This window comes from Anoplopoma fimbria, chromosome 12 (assembly GCF_027596085.1).
Source record: "Anoplopoma fimbria isolate UVic2021 breed Golden Eagle Sablefish chromosome 12, Afim_UVic_2022, whole genome shotgun sequence".
Taxonomy (NCBI): Eukaryota; Metazoa; Chordata; class Actinopteri; order Perciformes; family Anoplopomatidae; genus Anoplopoma; species Anoplopoma fimbria.
In genome coordinates this window covers 26,716,334-26,738,988 of record NC_072460.1, presented here as the reverse complement: position 1 = coordinate 26,738,988, position 22,655 = coordinate 26,716,334, and the positions used below count along the sequence as shown (strand labels likewise).

The 22,655-nt window shown below is 40.0% G+C and overlaps 1 protein-coding gene across 1 annotated transcript in view; it reads right to left on the bottom strand.

The window, feature by feature from the left end:
- Positions 1-22,655, bottom strand: part of LOC129099332 (extracellular sulfatase Sulf-2-like) — a 56,992-nt gene that overhangs the window by 20,072 nt on the left and 14,265 nt on the right. The window contains 2 exon segments of the mRNA XM_054608532.1: positions 10,650-10,711; positions 22,339-22,374. The gene's annotated coding sequence lies outside the window, so the exon portion shown is untranslated.

Genomic DNA, 22,655 nt, shown 5'->3' with positions numbered 1-22,655 from the left:
ATTATATTATGCGTGTCACATCTATCTGCTCATTAATATTCATGAGCGGGTGGGCGGGCCTCGGTGAGATGCAGCTGGAGATGATTAATGTCAGTAAAGAGATGCAGCGATAATTCAGCCTGCTGTTCCATATTCATCAGTGCTTTTACATGAGAGAGAGCGAGAGGTCACAGTGATGAGAGGTCAGAGGTCAGAGGTCAGCTCATCGCTTCCCGACTCTGGAAAGTAGCCAGCTCAATAACATAAAGACTGGTTAGAGGTTGCCGTGGTGACGGAGTTTAGCTTAGAGCCAGCTGCGGTCCGAACATACAGTATATCATGTGTGTCATACAAAGAGATCAATACAGCTGTCAATACTTCTTTCTCCTCTGTGATCAATATGCCAGCTGATATTTCCAGACTGTTATTAATAAACATGTCAGCAGGTATTTACACTCAGTCAGCATCAGCAGCAGTATGTCACACAGATGTACGTGTCTGTACATTAATGAGAACACTGAACACAGGAGCTGATCACCGATCAGTCAGCATACTGCTAATGGTGATGGTGAACTGATTCACTTCATGGGCAACATTGTACTTCCTGGTTACGCTCACTAACAGAAGAAACACAACAAATATTAATAGGAGTTACAGGATAAATATTTATATTCCTTTTTCTTAGCCATTAATGACGCTAGAAACTATGAATTTGAAGAAAAGAGGAGTTTGTAAAAGTACGACGCTTGAAAACTGGGAAAAATGGAAAATCTGAGGATATGTTTGAGGTAGTTGTGTGGACGTATGTTGCAAGTTTTGTGAGGATTGGCCCAATTGTTGTGACTATACAGCTATATACATGTAAAGCATCGTCTCTTTTAAGTTAATTGGTCAATATCTTCTAAACCCAATGAGATATCAAGAAGGTTTTTAGAAATTTTGATAATATTGCTCCAATAATGACCCACAGAAAATTTGGTAGCAACGGGACCAATGGTTGAGGAGGGAATCTTTTTCCACAAAATTTGAAATGGCGGAAAATCTAAGTAGGCGGAGTTTAATGATCCAAAGGGTTTTTTTGTTGACCAAAACGAGCTTGACAGGTGTGTGAAATTTCAAGTTAATCTGAGATGGGGTACAGTTTTTTTTAATATGATAAAACCCTCAAAAAGGCAAATAATTTGGAACAATAAAAATAAAAGAATAATCACTGCTGGTCGGTGTTCAGTCCCTAATGAATGCATTTCTTTGATTAAGTTCAGAAACCGCTAAGACAGCTTCTGTGGATCAAACACATGTTGGTTTCCTCTCTGTTCTGAACACAGAAACATTAATCTGGTTTCCATCTGAGGAAACATAAAGAACAACAAACCGAGTCTCCCAAACAGCCGAGGAGCTCCTCAGGTCACGTCTTTCTGTTTCTTATGTTTTATTGCAGCGTTCACTCTGATATCAAATCACAGAATGACTCTCTGTTCTCTCCGTCCAGAACTGAAACCAAACGCTGGTTCAGGACACACGAGATGAACAGAACTCTGTAGATTAACAACATTGTCAACAAATGTGAAAAGAACAAAACCAACAGCATGTTAGTCCGTCTCTAAATACAGTCTGACTTCCTGTCTGTGGCCCAAAAATATGTTTCTTATATCCGTTATATTATAGGTATTATGCCTCTTTTCTTTTGTCTCTAATTCCCTCTTTTTAACTGAGTAGAAAAGCAGTTTCATCAGCATGACTGAAATAAATATCACGTGAACATTTTTCAGTTATCAGTTGTAGCTGAAACAAAAAGTTAACTAATCGTCAACAATGCTGAGGAATAAATAGTTTAATAAACTACAAACTCACTGATACCAGCTTCTTCTTTTCCATGTCACAAATGATATTATAATAACTTATATTCTATGTTCATAAATGATATTATAATATATAATATATACTATTACATTGTCTTGTCTGTTATATATTATATTACATTACATTACATTACATTATATTATATTACATTACATTACATTACATTACATTATATTATATTATATTATATTATTATTATTATTATATTACATTACATTACATTATATTATATTATTATATTATATATTATATTATTACATTACATTATTATTATATTATATTATATTATATTATATATTATATTATATTATATTATATTACATTATATTATATTATATCATATTATATCAAACATTTTATTATATTTTTCTGGAAGTCAGAGACGGACTAAGGTGTTGTTTTGTATCTTCACATGGGACAAATCTAAAATAACACCACTTGTTAACACAAACAGACCTGAGATCAGTTATGAGGCAAACAGACGAAGAGTGAAGAACTAAATCCAGACAGAAAACTGTTTAACTCACTTCTGTGTTTCTGTTCCTGTTTCCTCTTTCACGACGTTTTAAACCTCTCTCTCTCTTTCTCTCTCTTTTTCACTTCCTCTAGTTCTCTCTTTGTCTTTTCCCTCAATCAGCCTCAGACATCAGCTCCTCACTTCAGCGTCCTTCTCTCTTCCTACCTGGTGTTCATGAGTCCTGCTGCCTTGCTCGTAGGGCTCTGCCAGAAGCCGACAACCTTCCCCTCGGTTCAGGTCCTGCTGGCCGTTGCCGGGGTGGCAAACACGGTAATAATCCCCGTGGCAACAGCTCTCTCTCCTCGATGACCGACCGCTCTCCCTGTTGTGACAACAGCTGAGCTGCTGCTGCTCTCTCTCTCTCTCTCTCTCTCTCTCTCTCTCTCTCTCTCTCTCTCCTCCCTCCCTCCCTCCCTCTATGGTTCTCTCTCCGTCTCTTTATCTATCTCTCTTTCGCCTTTTTCATATCTCCAGTTCTCTCCCTTCCTCCCTCCTCTCCCTCTATTGTCTCTATATCTCTTCATCACTTTCTCATCTCCTTCTGCCTCGTTCCTTTGCGTTGTTTATTTTCAGAGCAAATAGTGTGAAGGAAAATAAAAGCTGATTAACTTTCTGTCAATATGAAAGGAAGGAAACCAGGAAGGAGGAAGTAGAGCCGCTGTGTTTAGTGTCAAACACGTCATTTACGTCTTTATTTCTTCTCTGGTTGTCTGAGCGACGGGGAAGCCGTTCACTGCAACACTCCATGTCTCCCACGTTGGTTTAAAGTGGTTTTAAAGAGTTAAAGTGGACAAAACGAGTGTAAGTTTGTAGTCCGTAATTGCAATAAAGTGGTTAAGTTATGAGGAAACACAGAATTAACTCTCTCCAACCAACTCATCCAACCATCCGCCCAAAATCGAAGCTGAAGCTGAATCGTTGCACCAAATCAGGAACTGGCTCTTGGATCTGTCGGTTGTTCAGGTTTCATCAGAAGTGAGAAAATAACGCGACTGACTCTGACCACAACTTCTCCCTCACGTTAACCACACCGTGGCTGCATGGGGAACCAACACATTCATGAGCTCATTCAGTGGTCAGACTCTTCATGACGCTCTATGTTCCCCTTTAGAGTTTCCTCCTGTTATATGTTAGTTTTTTTCAAAATAAACTTGAGAGGAAACGTACAATTTCTGCTTGTTACATGCATACAGCGTTTCTTTGGTTTTGTTTTTCAAAATAAACTTCCAGGTAGGTTTACTTCATTTTTAGGTTTACTTACATAACAAATCTACTTGGTTAGCTTTGACTTTTCACACAGGACACTGACAGTGGTCTCCTGCGTGAAGGTCCTGTGTTTGTTTGACCTGTCCATCCTCACTAAGCAGTCTCTAATGAAGAGAAACCTTCAGGATTAATCATCAACCTTTATATCTGAAATATAAACCTCATGAACTTTCCTGATCTTTTTCTGCTCCACAGAGGATGAACCCTTTAGACAGTCCACTGTTGGTAAAACAGGATGCTTGTTGTGTCCAACACAGGTGGCAACCTCCGGTTCTGACAATTAAAGTCAAAGCTTCCTGTGTTAAAGCTGCATTCTCTCTCCTGTCCACCAGGGGGCGACTCCTCTGGTTGTATAGAAGTCTATGAGAAAATGACTCTACTTCTCTCTTGATTTATTCCCTCAGTAAACATTGTAAACATGAGTTTATGGTCTCAATCTCTAGTTTCAAGTCTTCTTCAATACAGCATGATGTTCATTTAGTAAATGATGCTCCATTTAGAGTCAAACAGACCATAAAGCAGGGGATGCTTTAGGGCGGGGCTACACACTGATTGACAGGTGGACACCAGAGACGTATACGGCGTCTCTACGTCACTCCTCCTCAGTCCATATATGGTCACTCCAGGCTTCAAAGCATCAGTCCACAAACCAATGGGTGATGTCCACTTCTTATATAAACTCTATGTTCTCACAGAACTGTTTATTAGTTGCGAAAAAGACAAGATGGCGACTGCAAATTTGCCTAACTCTAGGCTTCAAAACGTCCACAAACCAGTTGATGACGTCACCATAGTTATGTCCACTTCTTATACTTCTCACTGTTGTTTAATACCCTCTTGGTGTTATAAGATAAATAACAGAGCCTTCTTCACTCCAACACTGACTGATGAGTCACTGAATGGATCTGGACTCCAGCTGGAACACAGGAGTGACTCTGTTGTTGTGGAGCTGTTGACCTGGACGCTAAAGGTTTAATCTGTGTTTTCTTTAAAGAGTCACATGGTGTCCCGGTCTGAATCATTCATCCTCGGCAGCAGAGTGATGGCTCTCCTCACGTTGACGCTCTGCGGCTGCTTTATTGATGAGCTGGAGGCCGGCGGCTCCACAGGAGCAGCAAATGTAAATGCACATGTCCTCTCCGCTCTCAGGCCGCCGATGTTTCCCATCCCAGAAGTCTCTGGAGGATCTGATGACTTCAGTGTTTCTAGAACCATCAGTCTCTGTGAAACTGCTTCAACACGCCTCGAATAAACTCAGTGTTCAGCGGTCACCACGAAAACATCCTGATGATGTTCTTCTTCTTCTTCTTCTTCTTGGGAGGACGCTGCTCCCCAGTAAAACTATTGTACTTTCCAAAAGTTTTAATTCATTTCAGAAACTGCCCTAAAAACAATGTGTGTTTACGGTCAAGTGGACGTTATTGAGACACATAAAGTCCACAAAGAAAGAAACAGACAGACAGTTGTTTGTTTCCTGTTTCAGCTGACAGGCAGCGGTTTGTTTAATATCTTACAAAAAGATTTTAAGTTAACCTGCAGCAAAACTATGTAGTTTGGTTTTGGAAAAGATTGTGGTGTGGGTTGAAATAAGTATGTTTATGTAGGTAACGTTACATAAGATTTTAGTACGTCTATGTTAAAATGGAAGTTAAAATAAGTCAACATGAATTTTGGGTTTCACGCGGGACATGAAAAGTGTTTTTCTGGGTGAAAGTCCTGTGTTAGTCCACCCAGAACTCCTCCCTTTGGTCCTGATTAGACTACTTCCCCTGGCTTCCTTAGCGTCAGCACTTATATAGGTGACGTTAAGTATGAGTTAAGTACGTATGTTTAAATGGAAGGTAAAATAATTCAACATTAACTTTAGATTTCATGCAGGACATGAAAAGTAGTTTTCTGGGTGAAAGTCCTGTGTTCGTCCACCTAGAACTCCTCCCCTCATCCCCCATTAGACTATTTCACCTGACTTGAAATCACTTGGTTGTTTTTTTTGGAAAGATGTTGATCTTACTTGTAAAATACTGACAAAAGTCAGAACGTTTTTACGTTTTAAATATTCAACCAAAACCACCATTTTTTCCAAAAAAACAAAGTGTCTCAGTAGAATTAATAGACCAAACATGAGGAGCTCTGGTGTCTCTGCTGTCCTGAGCTTTGATGTCCAACCATCCACCCAGACCACGTCCATGAGATGAAAAACTGTTCTTGAAAACAATCATAGCCAGGAAACATAACTACGGCAGCGTTTACATCCTCCAAAAAAGATCTGGCAAATGAAAACATGAAGGTATTTTGTTTGCTGCAAAACTGAACATATGGAAAGTTGAACAACAATTGGTGCGTTTCCAGAATGGAATGTGCTCCAGGTAATTTATTTTGAAGATCAGACGTTAAATCAACATAAAAGAGACAAAAACAGAAGAAGAAATGTTGGACAGTTAAAAGACAAAAAATCTGTCTGCCAAACTGAAAGAAAAGAGGAATAAAAAATATCCCTTTAAGAGACAATCCATCCATCTGCTGTATGCTAACACACACACACACACACACACACACACACACACACACACACACACACACACACACACACACACACACACACACACACACACACACACACACACACACACACACACTTCAGCATGAATAGAACATGGAGACAGAATCTAAATACTAGACCCTGTTGTCTTTTTAAACACAGCTCTCCGTCTCTTACTGCACCACCTTCATCTCATTTACACATTTCACATCTCCATCTCCCTCCAGTGAACAACAAACACTGTCTGTCCAACATCAACAATCCTCATATGACTCCATTGTCTAACGGGGTGAAGCAGGGAAGAGGAAAAGAAGATATGAAACAGTAGAGAAAGGTGGAGGAAAGATTATTTGAAATAAAACTGAAGCATAAAATGAAATACTGTTGAGTAGGATTTATATGTGAGGATATTTCTGACATCCAGCAGAAACAAAATATCTTTAAAGATCTTTTCCCTGCAGCACATCGGGGGCAAAGAAGATGCTGATTATCGCTACAAGACTCTTAAGATTTCCATGAGATTTGCTCTGAATATTCATTGTGTCCTATAGAACACATGTTAACCTCACATTTATCTGAAAAACGTGGCGGAGAATCGAGCACAAACGTTTCCAAATATCGAAAAAAAAAAATGATTAAAAGACAGAAGCATGTTTGAGGTGAAAAACAAAATGGTGGAAAGAGAAGAAGAAGCAAAGAAAGATGAAAAAAGACAGGAGGCAGAATCAGAATGAGCATTTAGTTCAGATGGAAGAGAGGAAGACGGATGCATAAAACGGAGGTGAAGCAGCGGAAGAGAAGGTGTAGATGAGTTATCGGACTAATGAAGTGCTCTTATCTGTCAGCGCTGCAGGATGGCGAGAGGAGACGGAGAGATTGATAGACGGAGTTTTGTTCTCCGGTGAAATGAAATGCTAATGAACATCACGTTCCTGCTCAGACGCTGTTTGAGGAGAAACACCTGAGAAACACTGGACTGAAGAGATTTCAGGCTCTGAGAGAAATAATTAATTTGCATATCAATCTGAGCAAAAACATTCTGCTTTTTACATAAAATATTCAGCCGTCTGGACTGTAGATTTAGAGTCTAAAGCAGGAGACAACCTCCAGTTCTGAAAAGTGAATCCAAAGCTTCCTGTGTTAAAGCTGCATTCTCTCTCCTGTCCACCAGGGGGCGACTCCTCTGGTTGTATAGAAGTCTATGAGAAAATGACTCTACTTCTCTCTTGATTTATTCCCTCAGTAAACATTGTAAACATGAGTTTATGGTCTCAATCTCTAGTTTCAAGTCTTCTTCAATACAGCATGATGTTCATTTAGTAAATGATGCTCCATTTAGAGTCAAACAGACCATAAAGCAGGGGATGCTTTAGGGCGGGGCTACACACTGATTGACAGGTCCACACCAGAGACGTATACGGCGTCTCTACGTCACTCCTCCTCACTCCATATATGGTCACTTCCTGTTCACTGGTTGATAAAAAACAAGATTGCGACGGACAAACCATCAAATTGAAGATTCATAACATCATTCCACAACCATGACGACGTCCACTTCTTGTATTCAGTCGTTGGCCTAAAGCCACAGAAACATGTTGACGTCCAGTTTCCTCCCAGAAGTCGAAAGTCAAAGTATTACATGAACTGAAATTCTTAATTCTGACCATCATCAGAATTAAATGATGGTCAGCAGATGTAATATATTCAATCCAAACCATTAAAGTGATATTTAACAGTCGTCTCAGGTCTGGTCAGAGTGAAAACGGTCGATGATTTATGAATTAAATGTAATTTATTATTCATTTGTTTTTGGCAAAATGTGTGACAATAAACGAAAAGAGAAAAATGAGAGAGGCTGTGTGTGTGTGTGTGTGTGTGTGTGTGTGTGTGTGTGTGTGTGTGTGTGTGTGTGTGTGTGTGTGTGTGTGTGTGTGTGTGTGTGTTTACAGGTGAGTTGTGTGTTGGCAGGCTGCCATGAGGTAATTACTATCTCCATTAGAAAACTGTTATCATCTTAAACACCCACCTCGACACCCACACACACACACACACACACACACACACACACACACACACACGATATGAAGACTTTGATCATTGGCAGCTCTTTGTGTGTGTGTGTGTGTGTGTGTGTGTGTGTGTGTGTGTGTGTGTGTGTGTGTGTGTGTGTGTGTGTGTGAATCATTAACATGAATCACAGCAGCTCACATCACAACTGACCCCCAACGTCGACCTTTGACCCTTATAATATGTCATCATACAATAATGACAACAACAATCATAAATCTTATAATAATATGAACTAATTCAACTCTTCAAAATGTTGATATCAGACTCATCAATCTAAATCAACAAGGCCAAAAGAGAATTAAATACAGAAGTAGAGTCTGTAGAATAAAGCAGAATATTAAAACAACAGAAGGTAAAAACAGAAAACAGCAGCTGATGAAAAACTGGATGCTGGAAGCCAAAACAGAGAATGTCCTTAGCTCTAAACACAGCTCTAACTATTGTACGCTAACAGCTGGACACGTGTAGCTCCATGAATGCTAACATGTTAGCATCAACTACTCTATAACGAGGTCATCAGTCTCTACATCATTAACACTCAGCTTAGAAATTAATTTATTGTACAGAAGAACAAAATATGAATCAGCTCCACTGCTTTGTATTCTCCACAGTTACTGCTGCGCTGATTGGACTGTGTGTGTGTGTGTGTGTGTGTGTGTGTGTGTGTGTGTGTGTGTGTGTGTGTGTGTGTGTGTGTGTGTGTGTGTGTGTGAGATCTCGTCCCACGACTCAGATGATGGAGAGAGTTAAAAAAACGAAACGTTAAAGTGAAAAGAGGAACACAGGAGAGAGAGAGAGAATCTAAACGGACTGATGCCATCGTCATGGTAACCCTGCATGATGCTGATTATTATGGGCTGTTCTGACTTCTACCGGGCGATGTGACTCTCCTCTACAGGAAGAGATCTAACAAAGAGGGTAGGAGAGGAAACAAGAATAGGAATCGACAAGAGGAAACAATATGAGGAAAGCAGGGAATAGAGGAGCAGAGGAGATGGGAAACAAGGACAGGAGGAGGAGAGTAAATAAGGAATGGAGAAGGAGAGGAAGAGAGAGAAGAGGAGACGAAGAGAGGAGGAAGGGAAAGGAGAGGAGGAAACAAGGAGACATCAAAGGTATTTAGCCGACGTAAGTAAAGACCAGAGAAGTGACCAGAGAAGGAGACATGAAGGAGCTCTCTGTGACTTCACATATCTGTAGCGATTATATCTGAAATAAAAACCAATCACGTCCTCGTTCACTGTCATATATGAACATCTGTCAGAAACATAAGCCGTCACAGAGGAAACGGAACCCGACGACACAAACAACAGACGGATGAAACCTGAACAACAGTTCTGTTTGTTGCTCCGACGGTCTGCTGCTCGTCAGCTCTGACAGGACGCTGTGGACATCAAACCCACGGGCTGAAGAGCTACTGAAGGAGTTCCTCTAATGACGACTTCTAAATGTTCAGCTCAACAATGTCTGTTTTTATTAAGAAGAAGAAGAAGAAGAAGAAGAGAAGAAGAAGAAAAAGAAGAAGAAGAAGAAGAAGAAGAAGAAGGAGAAGGAAGAGAAGAAGAAGAAGAAGAAGAAGGAAGACAAGATGAAGGAAGAGAAGAAGAAGAAAGAAGAAGAAGGAAGAAGAAGAAGAAGAAGAAGAAGAAGGAGAAGAAGAAGAGAAGGAAGAGAAGAAGAAGAAGAAGGAAGAAGAAGAAGAAAGAAGAAGAAAAGGAAGAGAAGAAGAAGAAGAAGAAGAAGAAGAAGAAGAAGAAGAAGAAGAAGAAGAAGAAGAAGAAGAAGAAGAAGAAGAAGAAGAAGAAGAAGAAAGAAGAAGAAGAAGAAGAAGAAGAAGAAGAAGAAGAAGAAGAAGAAGAAGAAGAAGGAGAAGAAGAAGAAGAAGAAGAAGAAGTCTCCAGATTGAAGCGCTTCAGAAACAAAATCCTCTGAGAGGACTAATGGAATTCTGCAGCCTAGTGGGCCTCTGGCATCATTTGGCATAGAAAGAGTGTGTGTGTGTGTGTGTGTGTGTGTGTGTGTGTGTGTGTGTGTGTGTGTGTGTGTGTGTGTGTGTGTGTGTGTGTGTGTGTGTGTGTGTACCTCCTGCAGTCAGCCTCGTTGCCAGCAGCAGGCTGAACTAATCATTTAGTGGGTTAGCTGCAGCGCTGCTTGACCTTTTGACCTCTGGCTGCTCTGACAGACACATTAAAATATACACACACACACACACACACACACACACACACACACACACACACATAAACTATCAGCTGTGTAAAAGCGTTTTTAAACACCAAATCTACCCAAATGTAACCATGGAGACGGATGAGAAACATACACACCTCAGTGATCTGTTGATCTGTGTGTGTGTGTGTGTGTGTGTGTGTGTGTGTGTGTGTGTGTGTGTGTGTGTGTGTGTGTGTGTGTGTGTGTTACCTTGTGCAGACACTCTGGAGTGTACTCGGTGTTTGACGCAGTGTGTTCAGCTCAGCAGGGACCTGAAACAAACACACACACACACACACACACACACACACACACACACACACACACACACACACACACACATCTTAGAGGATGAAAGTAAACAACAGCAACTCTGAGTGTTGTTAGCTTTGTTAGCATTGTTAGCTTTGTTAGCGTTGTTAGCTCAAGGTCAAGGTCTTTGCCCAACACTTTGTTTATCATCCTCAAATGTAGCATTAATAAAAACACTGACTATGTTTACATCCACTAAATATTCAGTTTTTTCCCCTCACCCTGAAAAACACAATATGCTGTTTTCTATTAATAATAAAGAAATATGTAGCCGTTCTTTCTCCAATAAACAAAACGCCCCCATGAAGAACGTGACTCGGATCATAATGTTTGACCGTGTGCACGAAGTCTTCTTTTTTAGGCTATATATGTGTGTCACAAACTGCAGTAAAAACAGATTTATATATTTATATATTTATATATTGTAAATGAGCTGAATAATAAACGTATCTCACATGTCTTTCTAAGAGAACGCTTCATTTATAATGAGACCTATTTCAGAATATACAAACAGAATATCCAGGTTTACATGAGCCTTACAAAATGCACAATATTATAATATTTGGAATAATATTTTGCAGAACCGTACATGTGATGTTTAGCTGCTTCAATGTTAAGAATAAAGACTATTTATTTAATCTTTCAACTCATTAATATTCACAATGTCGCTCAACCAAAACTACATATAATATAAGAAAATCTCACAAGTGTCATATTGACACAAACATCTCTGAACACAACAAACTTCATCTACAGAAACATTTCCAGATGCAGTGTTTTCAGATTAGAGACGTTAAATTCATAAATGAACTCCAGATGAACTCAAAGTCTCTTTAGACGCCGTTAGTAATAATAATAATAATAATAATAATAATAATAATAATAATAATAATAAGGAGAGTGTGTTCAGACCAAACATGACAACTGAAACCAAAGATGACTAGTATTAAGACATGTTTTGATATTTTATTATTTCATGTTGGTGATTTATTCTTCATTCTCTAAGTCTCACATAAAACTGTTTCCTCTTTATTTTACTGAAAGTGGAACAAATCAGTCAGATTTCTGAATTTTTAGAAACACAGTCATGAACTATTTCACATCCTGCTTCCATGAGAAAACGATTAGGGATTTTTTATTTCAATATAGGTTCATATCCGGCTCAAGAAAACCAAATGTTTAACATAAATGTTTGATTTATATATAAGAAGAAGTACAATTACAATAAATGCAGAGGAAATGTCCATATACAGTATGTGGTTATTGTGAGTCTTAATGGATTATTTAGATTGTTAGCATAGCTTAGCACTGACTGATCCAAACTCCATTCAGAAAACAAGCATTTTAAGATTGTTTGCTTGTCGTCTTGCAGACAAACCTGATAAAACATGAATTCATACTTTTTACAATTCTGCATCACGTTGTGGTTATTTCAGCATCATTTTTATTCGATTATTGCAATTCAATCACAGCCAAATCTGTTTATCTTGGTAGGAAACCAGAATAATTCAGCCGATGTGTAACGTGATGAAACCAGACATGAAGGTGTTTAGGTTTCACTTCATATCTGGGACTTCTACAACATGCATAAAGCAGTAATAGTAATCATTCCAGTCAGGGTTGATGGTGAAAAACATGATTGTTATCAAAGAGGTTCTGAGCCGTCTGATGGTGTCTACGTGGAGATAAGCCCCTCCCCCTCTCTGGCGCCTCAAACCTTCCTGATTGACATAATTGGCTCGGCGTTTTGTGTGAACACAGAACAATAAAACATTGTGTCACTGTTCTGTCTGACATCTTGTTTTAGATCAGGCCGCTTCATGTGGTTTCAGCTCATCTGTGTGATTGTTTGATCCTGTTCCTCCTCAAACATCTGGATTCTGTGTCGACAGAAGACGTGTTCCTGTCTGCTCTTGTTTAAAACCTGTGATCGTTCTTCTGCAGCTCGAGGCCTCTAAATGTTTTCACGTCACTCCAAACCAGAATAGACTCTGATCAGAGGCTCATTAGAGCTCAACTGTGTGAGAGCTACAGGACGCCGGGGGGGGGTTAGGAATCCTGTACACGGTTTCAATTCTACTGTGGAATAAAACCGATCCACCGTGGAACGTGGAAAACAAAGAAATGTCAAAATGTGACATTACACTAACTTTAACAGAACTGCCCTGAAACCACATGCATACCGACTACAAGGATAAACATTATAAAAAAATATATATATCCCAAAAACAATATATATATCAAAAAATATATATATAAAAAATATATATAAAAAATATATATAGATATAAAAAAATATATATAAAAAAAATATATATATAAAAAATATATATATATAAAAAAATATATAAAAAAAATATATAAAAAAAAAAAAGTGAACAGAATATATATATAAATCGGTATTGCAGCAATTTCAATAAATCCAAGACAATTCTCTCTCGTTGGTTTAGCAGAACCAGTAAGTCTGGACCGCATCAATACTCCGGTCCCCGTTTAGAACCAGATGTCAGTCCAGAGAGACATTCTCGTAGAACAGCGCCCACTGTGGCCACGAGTGTGAACTACAAGATGATGAGTTTCTTCTCATCGGTTGATATCAGCTGTGACATTTGAAACACAAAGTGTCACAGTGTCAGTAAATAAAATCAGTTACACAGGAATGTCCGTCTAAAGGTTGCAAAACTGAGCCTCTGCGAGCTGGTAATATACCACACACACACACACACACACACACACACACACACACACACACACACACACACACACACACACACACACACACACACTGATGGTCATTTACACAGCAACAGTGACACCATGGTAACAACTGCTGCTGCTCATCCTCCACCTGAGACTCTGTGTGTGTTTAGTAATTACTCCAGTGAGGCACTCGGCCAGTGATGCAGGCCTGAGGGGAAACACACACACACACACACACACACACACACACACACACACACACACACACACACACACACACACACACACACACACACACACACACACACACACACACACACAGCTGAGACACATGCACTCTGAAAAAAACAATATCTGGCACACACGGCTGATAATAAGAAGCTATGCACACGCCCACTCTCTGCCTTTAGAACACTCACACTCTCACACACACACACACACACACACACACACACACACACACACACACACACACACACACACACACACACACACACACACACACACACACTCTCCACAGGTAGGATAATGGAACAGTAAATCAACATGGTGACAGGAAGTTGGCGAGGCTGACAGGAAATGGAGAATCTCTCCGGGCGGCTCTTCATTTCTGCTGCACACCGCTGCAGAGTGTGTGTGTGTGTGTGTGTGTTAGTGTGTGTGTGTACTGCAATATAACTTTCCTTATTTTCTACCAAACTTTCTTCATTTCATCCTTTTAGAAGCATGCGGTCCGTTAGATCAGAGTCTAGCAGCTACTGTGAACGTCTCTTTAAAGTTATAATCTTTATAATTATTTTATTCACGGCCTGCAGTTCTTTAATGTATTCACATTCTGTCTTTACTGACAAAATAGATTGTATAGTTATGACTCTGATACACTGAAATAAACACAACAGCATTCACATGACCCACCAATGTAGACACGGCGAGCAGACTGACCATTCGCCGTATCTACATTTGCATAATCACGACTAGACCTCAGCTTTATGCAAATCAAGTACGTCCATCGTAAGACGGCAGGTTCCCCAAACGGTCCGGCAGGGGGCGGGCTTGATTCTGGCCGGTTCTGGTCACAAGTGTTCTCATTTTACAGCTAAACAGTTCACTTAAATGTGTTTCTGAAAAAATAACCATGCAGTAACAGAATATTGATATATTTCTGATCAGCACTGCATAAAAAGTTCAACAGTTTGATCCGAGTCTGAAACCAACTGGTGACATCACGACCACTACGTCCACTTATATAAATGTCAAGTCGCCCACTTTGAGGCGGTCCAATCAGATGTGTAGGATTTCATTTAGATCCTTCCTGTAGCAGCTCAGACACGTCTCAGTCCAGCAGATAAAGACGCTCTCATTTCAGATACACATTCATTTTTGTTCGTCCTTTTTTTGTTTTCCAATGTCCATCAAAAATGAAAAAGCTTCAGATGGCTTTTAATGATGCATTTAGAATCCTGCTCAAACTCCCAAGATGGACAAGTGCTAGTCTTGTTTGTGACGAGAAAGGTTCCCACTTTATATGCTGTTTTATTTACAAATTTACACGTCGATTCATTGAGTCAAAAATGGAATCATAAAGGCCTTGACTGAGACAAAACAAAGTGACACAAGGTATTCCTCTTGTTTGTGGAAACATTGGACCAAATGCCTCTCTGTCTTTTAACCCTTGGTGACTTTTGTACTGCAATGACTATACCTGTGTCGTATTGTATTTATTTGTTGTTGTTTTAGAGTTTTTTCTATTTTATATGGACCCTAAAGTAGAATGAATTGAATTAAATGGAGTCATGACGCTCTAGCTGAAAGATTATAAAATTGCACAGACGGGTCTTCGCCTCAATTTGTGTCTGACAAACTCACAGCTTAGCTTAATGCTTAATGTTCTGATGGGTTTGATATGTAAATGACCATCTCTCCTCTGCTGTTTGAAACGCTCCATGTGAGAGTAGCTTCAGGATTTTTCAGTCGCTGCTGAAATGTCTCTGTGAAGCAGCAAAGAGCCGCGGGGAAGGTTTAGTTTGTCCTCCGCAGAGCAGCGGACATTTGTCTTGCTTATTTATTTATCTTCCTCTCCTTACAAATAGCTGGAGGCTGAGAGGAGCAGCTTCCATCAGTTACACTCTCCTCCTCCTCCTCCTCACACCCGTCCTCCACCTACACCTGGTAGCCTGCTGACCTGTCAGAACACAGGAGAGCAGTGTGTGTGTGTGTGTGTGTGTGTGTGTGTGTGTGTGTGTGTGTGTGTGTGTGTGTGTGTGTGTGTGTGTGTGTGTGTGTGTGTGTGTGTGTGTGTGTGTGTGTGTGTGTCTCCTCTCCACCAGGGAAGCAGCTGTTTCTCTCAGAACAGGAGGAGCAGAAGCAGCTGCTGTGAATTCACTGTTGGTCTTTAGTGGCTGAACGATCGCTGTGAGACAAACTCTCAGTCCGACAGAGTGATCATCAGCACGACGAAGACCTGGAGGACTGTTATAAAGACTGAGAAGAGTCCTTAAAGAGTGAGAAGAGTCCTTAAAGACTGAGAAGAGTCCTTAAAGACTGAGAAGAGTCCTTAAAGAGTGAGATACAACCTTAAAGACTGAGAAGAGTCCTTAAAGACTGAGAAGAGTCCTTAAAGACTGAGAAGAGTCCTTAAAGACTGAGAAGAGTCCTTAAAGAGTGAGATACAACCTTAAAGACTGAGAAGAGTCCTTAAAGACTGAGAAGAGTCCTTAAAGACTGAGAAGAGTCCTTAAAGACTGAGAAGAGTCCTTAAAGACTGAGAAGAGTCCTTAAAGACTGAGATACAACCTTAAAGACTGAGAAGAGTCCTTAAAGAGTGAGAAGAGTCCTTAAAGACTGAGATACAACCTTAAAGACTGAGAGAAGTCCTTAAAGACTGAGAAGACACCTTAAAGACTGAGAGAAGTCCTTAAAGACTAAGATAAGTCCTTAAAGACTAAGATAAGTCCTTAAAGACTGAGAGAAGTCCTTAAAGACTGAGATAAGTCCTTAAAGACTAAGATAAGTCCTTAAAGACTGAGAGAAGTCCTTAAAGACCGAGAGAAGACCTTAAAGACTGAGATAAGTCCTTAAAGACTAAGATAAGTCCTTAAAGACTAAGATAAGTCCGTAAAGACTGACAGAAGTCCTTAAAGACTAAGATAAGTCCTTAAAGACTGAGAGAAGACCTTAAAAACTGATAGATAGAATAAGTCAAGAAGACACCGGGACGCATGTTGACATTGAGTCAATACTTAATGTTTGAGAGGACAGAAAGGAACTACAGAATCCAGACACGATCTGTTATACAAAGTTAAATATTAAAACATAAACTAACGTTGTCATATTTATCGACAGTTCTTCCTTAAGACATTAATCTGTTGCTCTTATAGCTCCAGCTGAGCTCAGCTCTTCTTCTCTGGTTTCTCCTGAGGGTCTCTGTTCACTCTGACGAGACCAGTAGAAATAAAAACGCTGCAGGCAAAAAGAAAAAGACGCATCACTGATTCACAATCTGCTCAAACACTCATGCTGATGCTGACGCTGACACTGCTGACACTCCTCCTCCTCCTCCTCCTCCTCCTCCTCCTCCTCCTCCTCCCCCCTTTTTCTTTAGACACATGTCTGCTTCACTGCTATCCTCTGACATTAAACTCCTCTCTGTCATCTCTCTCCTGTTCTGTCAGACAACAAACAGTTAAACAAAAGGATCCAAATCGATGCAACAGAACCAAAGATATCTGCTTTTTTATTCCAATCATTCTCTTTCCTGGTCTGACCCTGGCGCCTACATTACCCACAATGCAACTCAACCAACAACAGTTCGGTGAGAACATAGAGTTTATATAAGAAGTGGACGTCACCCTTTGGCTTGTGGACTGATGCTTTGAAGCCTGGAGTTCGGAGAGTTCGCCGTCTACATCTTGGTTTTTTTATCAGCCAGTGAACAGGAAGTGACCATATATGGACTGAGGAGGAGTGACGTAGAGACGCCGTATACGTCTCTGGTGTGGACCTGTCAATCAGTGTGTAGCCCCGCCCTAAAGCATCCCCTGCTTTATGGTCTGTTTGACTCTAAATGGAGCATCATTTACTAAATGAACATCATGCTGTATTGAAGAAGACTTGAAACTAGAGATTGAGACCATAAACTCATGTTTACAATGTTTACTGAGGGAATAAATCAAGAGAGAAGTAGAGTCATTTTCTCATAGACTTCTATACAACCAGAGGAGTCGCCCCCTGGTGGACAGGAGAGAGAATGCAGCTTTAACACATGAAGCTTTGACTTCACTCATCAGAAACAGATGTTTCTTTCAGGCTACTAACTAGCATTACACACTAAAATGTCTGACTCATTGGCAGTATAGAATATGAAATATAAACGTCACCACCGCACACAAAGTATACGTGGTATCTATGTGTGTGTGTGTGTGTATATATATATATATACACACACACACACACACACACACACACACACACACACACACACACACACACACACACACACACATAAATAGTAGCAATCGTTAGTAGAAGAAGTAGATTGTGACCATTTGGTCCTAAATTTGAGGCAGACTGTTAACTTTCATTGAGGACAGCCTGCAAACATAAAACTCTTCTGGTCTCATCTTCATCCTTCTTCTCTCCTCACTTCCTTCCCTCCATCTTCATCCCCTTTACTTCCTCCACTACAGTAGCTCTCTCTCTCTCTCTCTCTCTCTCTCTCTCTCTCTCTCTGTGTGTGAAGTCAGCTCCAATTCATTTATTACGAGCTGTAAACAAAACAGATCCAACACACAGAGTGACACAGGTCGATCAAAACAACAGAGGACCAGAATACATCACCCCCCACCTCCTCCTCTCTCTCTCCCTTGTTCATCCCCCTCTCCATCCCCTCCGGGCCGTTCATCCATTCTGCCCACTCAGAGACAGAAATAGACTGATGGAGAGCAGCAGAGCTCTGCTGGGAGATGACCACTGGACACACACACACACACACACACACACACACACACACACACACACACACACACACACACACACACACACACACACACACACACACACACACACACACACATATATACAGTGCTGCATGCTCCTATAGACCCCCCCCCTACTTTGTGCTGTATATGAGGACATGATTCACAGCCGGTTGGACTCTTTATGTGCTGCTCTTTATGATTCTTTACTTTATGAAGTCCGTGGAGCCTCTCACCTTGATGAACGGAGGATTTACTGCAGGTCGTTTGTTATAAACTGAATTATTATCAGTCAGCTGTTTCTAATCAGCTGAGAGTGTTTCAGTGACTCACATCTCAATCAGCTTTATTAGTCAAGTATGTACAGACAAATGAGGGATATTTGGACTCTGGTTTTAAGGTGCAAAACACAGACTTGTTTACCGTGTGCAACTAAGTTTATATTGACTTAATTTAACATATTTTTTTTACATTATTTCCGTACTTAACTAATGCTGGTTACGTTATATGTGCACTTATTTTAACCTGATCCAAGATCTTTTCCAAAGCCTGACCAAGTAAACCTATTAACCAAGTGAAGAGGAAGTTTATTTTGAAAAGACATCAGAAATTGTACGTTCTTGAATCAGCGGCAGTTTATTTTGAAAAGACACTATGCATGTAACGAGCTGACACTGTACTTTTTCTGTGAAGACGAAACTTTATTTTGAAAGGACACTATGCATGTATCCAACTGAAACTGTATTTTCCGTATCCGTCTCTCAGATTTCTTCCAGTTGAATAAACCTAGTTTGTGTTTCTCACTTCATTGAATAACTTTATTTAAATAATCAAACAGCATCATCTCTTTTCTGACTCTGAAACGCCGTCAGCAGGTTTTCATGGAAACCTTTTCTCACACAGTAGTTCCAATAAATGATTGAACCTGTAGAGAACAAATCTTTTGGGATTTAGGAATAATGTCAGACTGCCAATCAGCTCTCAGATCAGTGCTGACGGCTGCAGAGGAACTAGATTTGAATTTTGCAAATAATTCCCTCTGAGATTTGGATCAACGTCACAGAAACTCTCTCTGTCTGTGTGTCTGTCGATCTCTCTCTCTCTCTTTACCTCTCTACCTCTCTCTGTCTCTCTCTCCCTGTCTCTCCCCCTCCCCCTCTCTCTCTCTGACCTTTTTCTTATGAAGGACCGAACACCTTTAACAACATTCAGACCTTTTCTTTTCTTTTTTTCAAAATAAAAGTCTCAGATGAAGGATGTTATGAGCCTGAAAGTTCATTCTCTACGTTGAAATCTGCAGTTTAATAAAAGAATCTGAACTAAAAGGTACAAAGAAGCTCTAAAGCACTTATTGTGACGGTTCTCTATCAGGTCAGAGGTCACGGTGTCCATAGAACTAATTTAGGACAAACAAAGTAAAGAATATAGAGATGCAGAACTTTAAAAGCAGATCATGCTGATTGCAGAATTAGACAGAAGTTATGGAGCTCTCGGCAGCATATAGATTTATTAGCCCAGTGTGGGTCTCACTATAACAAATGCACTCAGGTAATTAATTCTGTATGTTTCATATTGTGAATTTTTTCAATGAATAGAATAATAAAATGCATCAGTGTCAGTGTGCAAGGTCTCTGAAGGATGACGGATTCAAAAGACGCATATAAAAATATATACTTGCTGTGTAAAGGCCTTAATACACAGATACTCTTAAATAATCTGGGTAAAAGTATTCAATACAATCAACATAGATTTTTGGTTTATAATAATTTATAAATTTTTGAGGACTTAAATTAGTTATTGACGTTATTGTTTCTTGCTCAGATGAGAAGATATATCACCTTAAATATGTTACAGAGTAAAAACAAACTGTTTCTTCAGCTGAATAAACAATCTGTGGTCTCTGCTCTCACTTCTTAAAACAGGGACCAACACAATATATCTACTGTAAGATCAATCCATCAGGAGAATCAATCAATCAATCAATCAATCAATCAATCAATCAATCAATCAATCAATCAATCAATCAATCAATCAATCAAAAAATGGAATTAAAAAAGACGTCATTGTGTCGACGTGACAAGTTCTCTGTCTCATCCACCTCTTTTCTCTGTCTCTGCTCAGTGATCAGAAACACATGTGGGAAAACACACACTCACACTCACACACACACACACACACTCACACTCACACACACACACTCACACACACACACACACACACACACACACACACACACACACACACACACTCACACACACACACACACACACACACACACACACACACACACTCTCTCTCTCTCTCTCTGAGGAATGTGGAGGCGTGCAGGTCATCTGGAGCTGAACCAGAATCTTCTGCAGGGAAACAAACTGTGTTTTCTGTGGAGGTTGCAGAGTTCAGACTGAAACACAAACTGTTCCGTCTTTTTCACCGTTTCACCTCCTCTCGTCTCCAGATACAACAAATCGCTGTTTTACAGCAGAAACACATTAAACTACACAGTGACAGCAGAGTTCTGTTTGTTTTCCTCTTAAACCTGATGTGTAGTGTGACATTGTTCATGCTCTGCAGAAGCATTTCCACTGATCTACCACAAAACACAAAACTGGTTTAAAACATACATTATTTTAATTGTGATGAGTTTTGAATTAGTTTCTCCAGCAGCAGGTCTTAAACCGTCCAGCATTTATGGTTTGTGTTTATGCTCAAACTCTGCGTTAGGACACTAGTGATTGAATGGTGATTTGTTCATCATTTACATTTACAGTAGGTGAATTACAGACTGATGAGAAGAAACGACGGTGAGCGACGTCCTCGAACGCATCTCTTCCTTCCCGTGTTCTGACGTGGTGACTTCAGAAGTGTGACTGTGATGTATGTTGATGTGTTGGAGGGAATGTACGAACGTCTCAGGATGCTGGTGTGTTTGTGTGTGAGAGTGTTTGTGTGTGTGTGTGTGTGTGTGTGTGTGTGTGTGTGTGTGTGTGTGTGTGTGTGTTTTGTGTTTTCAGTGTTTGGGTCCGACCTGCATCATTAATCAGGAATGTGAGGCTCCTGTTACTGGGTCACAACAAGAGAACGGACTCAGTATCAGTGATTATCAGAGTGTCTCTGTGACTAACAAACATCCTGCAGTCTAACCAGGACACAACCTCCAGTTATGTAAAGTGAAGTCAAAGCTTCATGTGTTAAAGCTGCATTCTCTCTGCTGTCCACCAGGGGGCGACTCCTCTGGTTGTATAGAAGTCTATGAGAAAATGACTCTACTTCTCTCTTGATTTATTCCCTCAGTAAACATTGTAAACATGAGTTTATGGTCTCAATCTCTAGTTTCAAGTCTTCTTCAATACAGCATGATGTTCATTTAGTAAATGATGCTCCATTTAGAGTCAAACAGACCATAAAGCAGGGGATGCTTTAGGGCGGGGCTACACACTGATTGACAGGTCCACACCAGAGACGTATACGGCGTCTCTACGTCACTCCTCCTCAGTCCATATATGGTCACTTCCTGTTTACTGGTTGCGAAAAAACAAGATGGCAACGACCAAAATGCTGAAGCCAAGGTTTCAAAACATCAGTTCCCAAACCAATGAGAGACATCATGATACTATGTCCACTAGTCGGAGTCCAACCAAACCTTTTCTTCTGACCAAAACATCTCAACATCACAACTTCGGAAGCTTTATATCTTGATTCATTGGTGACAGAGTCATGTTGCATCATTTATTTATCAAATAACAAAGTCTTGGTGTTGAGATCTGTCAGTGTCAGAGACAAAAACTGAGGGTTTTATATAGAGGAGTAACTTTTCGTACGATATCACCAATGATTTCATACTTTGAAATGACTTGAAACTGTTAGAAATGTAAGTCAGAGCATCACAAACTTTTAAATAATCAGAAGAGGTTTACCTGCAGTGAGAGACGAGAGTCCTGCTGAGTTCAGTCCTGCAGAGACAAACAGAGAAGAGACAGTTAACAGACAAGTCTCTGTGAAGGAACCTCAACATCTTGTCAAGTCAAGTTTATTTATATATATATATATATATATCACTAACAGCATCTGTTCTTTGGCTCTTGATTAAGCAGAGAAAACATATCCAGAAAAACAATTAACAAGGAAATGAAATGATTAGAAATGAAAGAGCTCCAGAGGACAGAACTCTCTCCCTGGAGAGAAAGACGTCACATAGATGTCAACTTAATTCAGAATAATATGATTATAATAT